At 35.2% G+C, this 12,339-nt stretch overlaps 1 protein-coding gene across 2 annotated transcripts in view; it reads left to right on the top strand.

Annotated features, from left to right (window-relative positions):
- Positions 1-12,339, top strand: part of STAG1 (stromal antigen 1) — a 366,619-nt gene that overhangs the window by 92,922 nt on the left and 261,358 nt on the right. The window lies entirely within an intron of this gene.

Genomic DNA, 12,339 nt, shown 5'->3' with positions numbered 1-12,339 from the left:
GGATTTTTGTAGATGTGCTTTATTGAGTTGAAGAAGTTCTCCTCTATTTTAGCTTGCTGAGAATTTTTCTTTCTTTTTTTTCTTTTTAATTTTTTATTGAGTTAATGATGGGTTACAATCTTGTGAAATTTCAGTTGTATATTATTGTCTGTCAGTTGTGTTGTAGGTGCAACCCTTCACCCTTTGTGCCCACCCCCATCCCCCCTTTCCCCTGGTAGCCACTAATCTGTTCTCTTTGTCCACAGGTTTAAGGTCCTTATATGAATGGAGTCATACAGTGATTGTCCTTTTCTATCTGGCTTATTTCACTTAACATAATTCCCTCAAGGTCCATCCCCATATTGTTGCAAATGGGATGATTTTGTTCTTTTATTTATGGCTGAGTAGTATTCCATTGTATATATATACCACATCTTCTTTGTCCAGTCATCTGTTGATGGGCAGTTAGGTTGCTTCCACATCTTGGCGATTGTAAATAATGCTGCAGTGAACATTGGGGTGCATAGGACTTTTGGAATTGCTCACTTCAAGCTCTCTGGATAGATACCCAGTAGTGGAATAGCTGGATCATATGGTAGTTCTATTTTTAAGTTTTTGAGGAATCTCCATACTGTTTTCCATAGTGGCTGCACCAGTTTGCATTCCCACCAGCAGTGTATGAGGGTTCCTTTTTCTCCACAACCTCTCCAACATTTGCTACTATTTGTTTTAGTTATTTTTGTCATTCTAATGGGTGTAAGGTGATATCTTAGTGTAGTTTTGATTTGCATTTCCCTCATGATCAACGATGATGAACATCTTTTCATGTGCCTAGTGGCCATCCATATATCTTCTTTGGAGAAATGTATGTTCATGTCTCCTGCCCATTCTTTGATCGGGTTGTTTAAATTTTTGTTGTTGAGCTGTGTGAGTTCTTTATATATTATGGATATTAAGCCTTTGTCGGATGTATTACTTGCAAATATTTTTTCCCAGTTAGTGGGTTGTTTTTTTGTTTCAATCCTGTTTTCCCTTGCCTTGAAGAAGCTCTTTAATCTGATGAAGTCCCATTTGTTTATTCTTTCTATTGTTTCCCTTGTCTGAGAAGACATGGTGTCTGAAAAGATCCTTTTAATACTGATGTCAAAGAGTGTACTGCCTACGTTTTCTTCCAGAAGCCTTATGGTTTCAGGTCTCAGCTTTAGGTCTTCGATCCATTTTGAGTTTATTTTGGTGAATGGTGAAAAACAATGGTCAATTTTCATTCTTCACATATGGCTTTCCAGTTTTCCCAGCACCATTTGTTGAAAAGACTTTCCTTTCTCCATTGTATGCCCTCAGCTCCTTTGTCGAAGATTAGTTGTCCATAGATGTGTGGTTTTATTTCTGGGCTTTCAATTCTGTTCCATTGATCTCTGCACTTGTTTTTGTACCAGTACCATCCTGTTTTGATTACTGGAATTTTTCTTTTTTAAATCATAGGTGAGTGTTGGATTTTGTCAAGTGCTTTTCCTGCATCTATTGATATGTCCATGTGATTTTTCCTCTTTGCCTCTTAGATGTGATGGGTTACATTATTTGGTTTTCAGATGTAAACCAGCCTTACATAAATCCCAGTTGGTTGTGGTGTGTAATTCTTTTAATACATTTTTAAATTTGATTTGCTAATGTTTTGTTAAGAATTTTTATATCGATGTTCCTGAGAGATAATGATCTGCAGTTTTCTTACAATGTCTTTGGTTTTGGTAGTAGGGCAATACTATGCTCATAGAATGAATTAGGAAGTATTCCCTCTACTTCTATCTTCTGGAAGTCATTGTAGAGAATTGGTATAACTTTTCTTTAAATGTTTGGTAGAATGCACTAGTGAACCCATCTGTGTCTGGTGCTTTGTGTCTTCAAAGGTTGTTTACTTTTGATTCAATTTCTTTAATAGATATAGGCTTATTCAGATTGTCATTTCTTCTTGTGTGAGTTTTGGCAAGTTGTGTCTTTCAAGGAATTGGTCCATTTCATCTAGGTTATCAAGTTTGTGGGCGTAGTTTGTAATATTTCTTGATTATCCTTTTAATGTTGTGGGATTCTGTACTGATATTCCCTCTTTCATTCTTGTATTAGTAATTTGTGTCATCTCTCTATTGTTTTTTTTCTTTTTAGTTAGGCTAGCTAGAGGTTTATTGATTTTATTGATCTTTTCAAAGAACTAGCTTTTGGTTTCGTTTTCTTTGTTGATTTGCTGTTTTTAACTTCTTTGATTTCTGCTCTAATTTTTATTTTTTTCTGCTTACTTTTGATTTAATTTGTTCCCTTTTTTTAGAAGTTTGATCTTAGATTTTTTTCTCTTGTGATAATATGCATTCAATCCTATGAATTTTTCTTTAAGTACTGCTTTTGCTGCATTCTGTAAATTTTGGTAAGTTGTACTTTCATATGCATTTAGTTAAAAGTATTTTAAAGTTTCTATTGAGATTTCTTCTTTGACTCATGTGTTATTTAGAAGTGTGTTTAATCTCCAGATATTTTGGAATTTTCCAGCTCTCTTTCTGTTAGTGATTTCTAGTTCAATTCCCTTATAGTCTGAGAGCATACATCTTATAATTTCTCTTCTTCAGATTTGTTAAGGTATATTTTATGGCCCAGAATCTGGTCTGTCTTGATCAATGTTCCATGTATGCTTGAGAAGAGTGTGAATTCTGGTGCTGTGGATGAAGTAGTCTATAGATATCAATTAATTATATCTGGTTGACTGATGGTTGTTATTGAGTTCACCTGTTTCCTTACTGATTTTCTGCGTATTTACTACTTTTGTTGTTGACATTTTTTATCCTCAGAAGTTTGATAAAATGAGAGAAGCAACTCTTTTGCGTTTTGAGTATGAGAACTGCTTGGAGGTCAGGAACCCTGAGAAGAAATAATCAGTTCAGCTTAGATGACAACATTGGTGATCATGAGAAGTATACCTTAGATATTAGAAAAACTTTCAGAGAGAGACATATCTATGTCCTTTTAGGTGGAGTATTTTCAAAACCAAGGTAACCCAGAACAAATGGGAAATTTTCATTCTTGAAGGTGAAAATTAGCACAATGCCTAGCATATAGGCAGTACTCAGTAGATAACTTTAGTGAACGTTAGATGTTCTCGATAAAGAAGAAGAAAGCAAAAGCAAGTGGTTACAGAGCAATACCAGTTGAAGGAATATTGCCTATAAAAATGGAATAGATGAGTATGTGACCAAGGATTAATTATGTGAGTGCCAGAACTATAGGAATAAGATTAGGATGACGTGTGAAAACTATACTAAATACAAACAAGACTTTTAAAGCTATGATTAGACCAAAAATAAAGATTAAAGGATGGTATAATGTTTAGTAAAAGATTGGAACTCATCACTTATTTATATCTTCTCCACCAAGGGAAAGATTTTTAAAGCTATAGATAGTACACAGGGCAAAATATACAGGTTTGTAAGACAAAGTCTGACGTGCTTAATAAAATACGAGACTCGATTAAAAGGATGAGTAAAGAATAAGAATGCGCCACATTATTTTATGTAAGTAAAATATCCATTAATTGAGATTCTTAAAATCTTGGAAATGTCCTGAAACCATTATTAGAAGGCTTGGTGTATGATCTCACAGGCTGGCAGTGGAGTTTATTTTCCAAGCAAGAGGGTTAGAGGCAAGAACAGGAAGGCTGAACTGATGTGGTCTACATTTTAAAGTTGTATTGTTATAAAACTAAAACTGTACTAGTTGGAGTAAGTTTAAATATATAAGTATATTTTTATATTTGACTAATACAACATATACTGGTAAAAGGAGTGGAAATTAGTACAGTATTTTTAGAGGGAAATTTGGCAGTAAAAAATTGCATGAATGTTTTATAAATGTTCATTACAAGGAATGTGTTCTACAAATGTAGTTGTACAATTTAGGAAGGATTCATGATAGCATTGTTTATAGTAGCAAAAAATTAGAGACAGGCTAAATTTTCACCAAGGAATAGTTTAAATACATTTATGACACATAAGTATTAAGAAATAATAATTAAAACAAATGAGATAGAATATCCAGAATACTTTTCTGAGTGAAAGTGCAAATTGCATATGAATATGTGAAATATTCCACTTTTGTGTTTCTTATGTAAACGTGTAAGTTTGTATGTTTATAGGAATCAGGTAATAGGAGTTTTCTGACTTTGGTCTTTTTAAAAATTGTTTTGGTTATTCTAGCTCTTTTTCCTTGCCATGTTTATTTGAGAATTATCTCAAAAATTTCTGCAAAAGATTCTGCTTGGATTTAAAAGAAAAGTTTTAATTTGCATACACTGTTCACCCCCAAAATTGTATTTTCCTGTCTCTTTGTAGTCATTTCTCTTCTATTCTAATCTCTAATGACCACTCAACTCTTCTTTGTAGTCTTGCAGAATATAGTCATGCATTGCTTAACGGCGAGGATATGTTTCTGAGAAATGCCTCGTTAGGCAGTTTCATTGTTGTGCGAAAATCATAGAGTGTACTGAAGAGGAACAAAATTTGCCACCCCAAAATGTGTCTCTTTAACATGAGGGTTATTTTAGGCTGATTGTTTTTAAGAAACAAAGGACTCAGAAAGTTTTTCCCTGTTACCTCTCCATTAACTACCTTAAAGAATTAGACCAAAAAACCTGTCTCAGGAAGTGAGCTATCACCTTAGCATAACATGAACTAGCTGGTAGACAGAGAGGACCCTAGAAAAGCCTGTATGTTGGACTCCCTTCTATGTTCTTCTCTTTTTCTGTGGCCAAACACTTGTTTTCTGAACGTTTGCTCCTTTTCACCTACCTGTGAATTGCCTTCCTTGCAAGTCCCTGACTCTCCCCATCTCCAACGTCTTCTTTTGCCATCTTTAGCTGAGGATGGTATTTAAGGTGAGGGCTGTGGCCATTTTAGGCGAGTTACTCAGTTTCTTTGGATTTCTCCCTTAACTAGTGGGTTTTATTTGTTTTTCTCATGTTAATCTGACTCATGTCGATTTAATTCTTAGGCCAGCCAGAAGAAGGTAGAATGATAGAAGAGAATTTCTTCTTCCCCTACAGTACTTAAACAAACCTAAATGGTATAGGCGACTACACACCTAGGCTATATAGTACTAATCTTATGGGACCACCATTGTATTTGCAGTCTGTCATTGACCGAAATGTTATGTAGCACGTGGCTGTATCTCATACATGCAATTAAACAGTATATATGTAATCCATGCACTTGAGATTCATCACTATTGTGGCATATATCAGTAGTCCATGCCTTTAAATTATTGAATTGTAGTCCATTATATGGATGTACCATAATATATTTATCTAGTCATTTGCTTAAGAACATTTTGGGGGATATTTCCAGTTTTTGGCAATTATGAATAAAGCTTCTGTAAACATTCGAGTACATGTTTTTGTGTGAATGAAAGCTTTCTTTTCACTTGGATTAATACCTAGGAGTGGCATTGTTTCGGCATATGGTTAGTGTGTGTTTAACTTTCTAAGGAAATGCCAAATTTTTTTTCTGTTTTGCATTCCCTCTAGCCATGTAGGAGGTTTTCCAGTTGTTCTGACTCCTCACCAACCCTTGAAATGATCTTTTAAATTTCTGTCATTCTAATATGTATATGGTAGTATCTTATTGTGGTTCTAATTTTCATTTCCCTAATGATAAAGAGCATCCATTGGAATAGTTGTCACCCATTTATCTTCTTTGGTGAAGTGTATTTTCAGATCTTTTACCCATTAAAAAAACCTGAATTGTTTTCTTTACTATTTTTGAGTTTTGAGAGGTCCTTATATAGTCTTCTTACAAGTCCTTTGTCAGATGATTTGCAAGTATTTTTCCCTGTCTATGACTTGTTTTTTTATTCTTTTAACATTGTCTTTTGCAGAGAAAAAAGGCGAAGTCCAATTAATCTTTTTTTGTTTTTCTTTTGTGGACAATGATAAGAACTCTTTGCCTAACCGAAGATGACAAAGATTTTCTTACACTTGTGATCTTCCATTTTTGTGGCTATAGCTGTCCTTATGAGTGTAAACTTTTATCATATTGTGATTTCAGTTTGCATTTCTCTAATGACTAATGATGTTGAGCATCTTTTTATGCTCAATTATGTATCTTCTTGTTCGTCAATTATGTATTTTCTTTGGAAAAGTTTCTATTCAAATCCCTTGACTATTTTTTACTGAATTTTTTTTGTCTGTTGTTGGGTTATAAGGATATATGTTTTTGATATTGGATTCTTATCAGGTATGTGATTTGCAGATATTTCTTCCCATTCCTTGAGTTGCCTTTTCACTCTGTTGATAGTGTCCTTGGATGCACAAAAGTTTTGATTTTAATGAAGTCCAACTTAATATGTTTTCTGTTGTTGTCATGTCCAAGAAATTATTCCCAAATCTAGTGTCATGAAGCTATTGCTCTGTGTTTTCTTCTAAGAGTTTTATAGTTTTGACTCTTAAACTCATGTGTTTGATCCATTTTGAGTTAATTTTTGTATACAGTTTAAGGTCAGGGTCCAACTTCATTCTTTTGAATGTGAATATCTGCTTTTCATAGCACTGTTTCCTGAAAATCTGTCCTTTCCTTGTTGCATGGTCTTGGCACCCTTGTCAAAATTTATTTGATCATATATGTGAGGGTTTATTTCTGAGCTCTGTAGTCCATTGGTCTACAATGCCACACTCTTTTGATTACTCTTGCTTTGTGGTAAGTTTTTTTTTTAAGATTTTACTTTTTTGCTTTTTCTCCCCAAAGCCCCCCGGTACATAGTTGTATATTCTTCATTGTGGGTCCTTCTAATTGTGGCATGTGGGACGCTGTCTCAGTGTGGTTTGATGAGCAGTGCCCTGTCTGTGCCCAGGATTCGAACCAACGAAACACTGGGCCGCCTGCAGCGGAGCGTGCGAACTTAACCACTCGGCCACGGGGCCAGCCCCTGTGGTAAGTTTTGAAATCAGGAAACGTGAGACCTCCAACTTTGGTCTTCTTTTTCAAGATTGTTTTTGCTTTTAAGGATCTATTCAGGGTCGGCCCACTGGCTGAGTGGTTAAGTTCATGCGCTCAGCTTTGGTGGCCTGGGGTTTCGCTGGTTCAGATTCTGGGTGTGGACCATGCTGAGGTGGTGTCCCACATGGCACAACCAGAGGCTCTCACAACTAGAGTATACAACTATGTACTGGGGGGCTTTGGGAAGAAGAAGAAGAAGAAAACAAAAGATTGGCACCTGAGCTAACTACTGTTGCCAATCTTCAAAAAAAAAAAAAGAATCTCTTCTTTTAGATTCATTAGAATTTTGGATGAAATTTTCTATTTCTGCAAAAAAAAATTGGGTTTTTGATAGTGATTTCATTGAATCTGTAGATCATTTTGGATAATACTGAGAAAACAATATTAAGTCCTCCAGTCCGTGAACATTGGCTGTCTTTCCATTTATTGGCATCTTTCATTACTTTCAGTAAGGTTTTGCAGTTTTTGGTGTACAAATTTTTTACCTTAAGTTTATTTTTAAGTATTTTATTCTTTTGATGCTATTATAAAGGGAATTTTTTTCCTTCATTTCCTTTTTGATTTGTTCATTGTTAGTGTACAAAAACACAACTGAGTTTTGTGTGTTGATTTTGTATTCTGCAACATAGATATATTTATTAGTTCTAATAAAGAAATACAGTTTACTTTTGTATGTTATCTTGTACACTGCAACTTTAAAAAAAAATGTGTATTTTACCTTTTTTGGTGAGGAAGGTTATCCTTGAGCTAACATCTGTTGCCAATCTTCATTTTTTTTTCCCTCCCCAAAGCCCCAGTACATAGTGGTATATCCTAGTTGTAAGTTGTTCTAAGTTCTTCTACATGAGACACTGCCACAGCATTGCTTGGATGAGTGGTGTGTAGGTCCACACCCACAGTCCAGTCTGGTGAACCCGGGGCCACTGAAGCATCGTGCGTGAACTTAATCACTCAGCTATGGGGTTGGCCCCACTGCACCTTTCCTTACTAATATTTTGTTGTTGATTGTTTGAGATTTTTCTATATATAAAATTTTATGTACTTTTACTTCTTTTCCTATTTGGGTGCAATTTATGTCGCTCTCTTGCCTAATTGCTCTGGCTAGAACATAGGGTACTTTGTTGAAAGCTCTGGTGAAAATTGACATAGTTGTCTTCTTTCTGATTTTAGGAAGAAAGTTTTTAATTTAGTCTTTCACCATTGAGTATGAAGTTACCTGTGTGTTTTTCATAATTGCCCTTTAAGAAAGTTCCCTTCTCTACCTAGTTTTTTGATGTTTTTATCATGAGAGTGTTTTGGCTCTTTGGTATCCCTTGAGATTTTGTCAAATGTTTTTTGTCATAATTTGAGATGATCATGTGATTCTTTTTTCCTTCTTTCTATTAATGTATTACATTGATTGATTTTCTGATGCTGAACCACTGTTGCATTCCTGGGATAAATCCCACTTGCCCATGGTATATGTTGCATTTGATATGTAGTTGGGTTCTGTTTGCTAGTATTTTTTTTTTTTGAGGATTTTTGTATCTATATTTATAAGGGAAATTGGTCTGTAGTTTTACTGTGGTGTCTTTGACTGGCTTTTGCATAAAAGAAATGCTGCCCTTACAGATTGAGTTAGGAAATCTTTCCTCGTGTATGTTTTGGAAGAATTTGAGAAGGATTGATGTTATTTCTTTAAATGTTTGTGGAATTACATCGGTGAAGCTGTCTGGTTCTGGACTTTTTCGTTGGGAGATTTTTGATAACTGATTTAATCTCTTTACATGTTACAGGTCTATTCAGGTTTTCTATTTTTTCTTGAGGCAGTTTTGGCAGTTTGTGTGTTTCTAGGAATTTGTCCATTTAATATGGCTTATGTAATTCTTTGGCATACACTTGTTTATCCTATTCTCTTAGAATCTTTTTATTTCTATAAGATGGATAGTAATATTCCCACCTTCATTTGTGATTATAGTTATTTGCATCTTCTCTCTTTTTTTGTTCAGTCTATCTAAAAGTTTGTCAGTTTTGTTGATCTTTTCAAATAACTAATTTGGGTACTGTCAAGTCTGTTGCTTTTCCAGTCTCTGTTTATTTCTGCTCTCATTTGTATTATTTCTTTCCTTTTGCTGCTTTTAGGTTTCGTTTGTTTTTCTTTTTTTATTCCTTAAGTGTAGAGTTAGGTTATTGAATTGAGATCTTTGTTGCTTTTAAATATAGATGTTTACAGCTATATTTTCCTCTGAGCACTGCTTTTGCTGCATCTCATAAATTTTTGGCATACAGTGTTTTCATTTTCACTTGTCTCAAAATAGTTGTGATTTCTTCTTTGACCGACTAGTTATTTAATTTCCACTTTTTTGTGCACTTTTCAGTTTTCCTCCTGTGATTCTACCTGCTTTTCATTATCTTGAAAGAAGTCACTTTCTGTGATTTCAGTTTTTCACAATTTATTGAGACTTTTTGTGGCCTCATCAGCTATTCTGGATCATGTTGTATGTGTACTTGAGAAGAATATTCTGGGGTCGGCCCAGTGGTGTAGTGGCTAAGTTCACACGCTCCGTGTTGGTGCCTCTGAGTTTGCAAGTTCGGATCCCGGGTGCAGACCTACACACCACTCATCAAGCCATGCTGTGGTGGTGTCCCACATACAAAGTAGAGGTAGATTGGCACAGATGTTAGTGTAGCAACATGTTAGCTTAGCGACAGTCTTCCTCAAGAAGAAAGAGGAGGATTAGCAAGAGACATTAGCTGAGGGCCAGTCTTCCTCAGAAAAAAACAAAAAGACAAGAAAGAAAGAGAGTATTCTACTGTTAAGTGGAGTTTTCTATATATGTCTTTTAGTTGATTTATGTCCTCTGTTTCCTTATTGATCTTCTGTCTGCATCTTCTGTGTTTTATTGAAAGTAGTGTATTGAAATTGCCACTGTTATTGTAGCACTGTCTACTTCTCTCTTCAATTCTGTCAGTGTTTGTTTCATATATTTTGAACTATGCTGTTTGGTGTATATGTCTTCATGATTGCTATATCTTTGTGATGAATTGACCATCTTTACCCAATATATTCTGTTCCTCTTTGTCTCTCATAACTTTTGACTTAAAATTTATTTTGTCTCATATTAGCATAGCCACTCTAGCTTTCTTTTTGTTGCAATTTTTTATTTTTTAATGGGATGAGAGATGCAGGTTTTTGGTTTTTTTTTTAAAGATTGGCACCTGAGCTAACATCTGTTTCCGGTCCTTTATTTTTTTCCTTTTCTCCAAAGCCCCCCAGTACATAGTTGTATATTCTAGTTATGAGTGTCTCTGGTTGTGCTGTGTGGGACGCTGCCTCAGCATGGCCTGATGAGTGGTGCCACGTCCGCGCCCAGGATCTGAACCAGTGAAACCCAGGGCCACAGAAGCAGAGCGTGTGAACTTAACCACTTGGCCACAGGGCCAACCCCTGGTTGCTATTTGCATGGAATATCTTTTTGCATGTTTTTGTTTTCAGTCTTATTTGTTTATTTAAACTTAAAATGACTTTCTTGTAGACAGCATGTAATTGGGTCAGTTTTTTAAATCCATTGGGCCAATCTGTCTGTCTCTCTTTTTAAAAATTTTTATTTATTCATTCATTCATTCTTTTTTCTGCTTTTCTCATCAGCTGTCTCTTGCTCCAGGCAGCTACTTGTAGTGTCTGTCTTTAAATCTTTTTGAAAAATGACACCCAGGAAGTCCTTTAAAACATTACAGCCACAATTTTTGAGAATAAGATCCATATTATTCTCTTTGGCACCAGCAAGCTGCACTAGGAACTTGGTCTGCTGTCCCTATGGGCACCATTGATCTGGGAGAGGGAAGATTAGTAGACAGGTAAGCAAAATGCTGCAGTGCTTTCTTACCAAATTTAGCAGACTCTTTCTTTGTTAAGTGTTAATCTCTGTTTTATAAGTTTTTATTAGATTCCAAATGTTTGTAAAAGTTGATTTTGTCAGTTTTTGCTAATCTAGGAGTTGCTTCACTAAAGGGGCTGATTCTTGGAGTTTCCTACTCTTCCATTTTCTATGACATCACTCCTTTCATTTCTGAAAGATTTTTGTCACTGAGTATCTAATTTGGGGTGCACGTTTTCCCTCTCAGCACTTTAAAGATATTATTCCATTGTCTTTGAGCTTACATAATTTCCAACAAAAGGTCTTTTCAAATTCTTGTTTTGTTTTTCTGTATGTGAGGAATCCTATTTCTTTAGCTTCTTTTTGAGTTTTCTCCTTAACTTTCTTTCTTAGTAGTACTTATATTTTAGAGTATTTATTCTCCTTGGGAATTCTCTGATCTTCCCTCTGTGTTTTAATGTTTTAAATTAGTTTTTAAAAGTTCTCTGTTATCTCTTAAGATATTATTCTGCCCTGTAGTTTTTCTTTCTGGAAGTCTCATTATACCTATGTTACGCTATTTGATATTGTGTCATGACCTGTCTTAGATGCTCTGTCTTGTCCTACTTCTGCTACTTTTTTTTTAACAGAATTTATTTTTTAGAAAAGTTTTAGGTTCACAACACAAATGAACAGAAGGTAGAGAGATTCCCCCTCTACTTGTTTCCCACATATACACAGCTTCCCCCACTGTCAAAATTCCACAGTAGATTGGTACATTTGTTACCATGGACCTACATTGACATGTCATTATCACCCAAAGTCCATAGTTTACATTAGGGTTCACTCTTGGTGTGGTACATCCTGTGGGTTTTGATAAATGTTTAATGACATGTGTCTGCCATTATTGTCTCATACAAAATAGTTTCAGTGCCCTAAAAATCCTCTTTTTTCTGTCTGTTCATTCTTCCTCCCCCCAGTCCCTGGCAACCACTTGTCCTTTTGCTGTCTCCATAATTGTGTCTTTTCCAGAATGCCATGTACTTCAAATCACGCAATTTGTAGTGGTTTCAGATTGGCTTCTTTCAGTTAGTAATATGCATTTGAGCTTCCTTTATGTCTTTTCATGGCTTGACAGATCATTTCTTTTTATTGCCCCGAGTAATGGTTTATTGTCTGCATGTACCAGAGTTTTATTTATCCCTTCACCTCCTGGAGGACATCTTGGTTGCTTCCATGTTTTGTCAACTCTTAATAAAGCTGCTGTAAACATGTTTATGCAGGCTATAAGTTTACAGTTCATTTGGGCAAATACCAAGGAATGTAGCTGCTGGTAGTACTGATTGATTGTAGTCTTTATATTCTGGCATATTCATTTTATTTTAAAATAATTTCCAAAGGACCTAAATAGATGTTCTTTCCAAGAAGACATACCAATGACCAATGGGTATATGAAAAGATACCGAACATCACTAATCATCAGGGAAATGCAAATCAAA

Source organism: Equus quagga, chromosome 1 (genome assembly GCF_021613505.1).
Source record: "Equus quagga isolate Etosha38 chromosome 1, UCLA_HA_Equagga_1.0, whole genome shotgun sequence".
NCBI lineage: Eukaryota > Metazoa > Chordata > Mammalia > Perissodactyla > Equidae > Equus > Equus quagga.
Note: the sequence above shows the minus strand (reverse complement) of the source record. Positions and strands in the feature narration are given on the sequence as shown.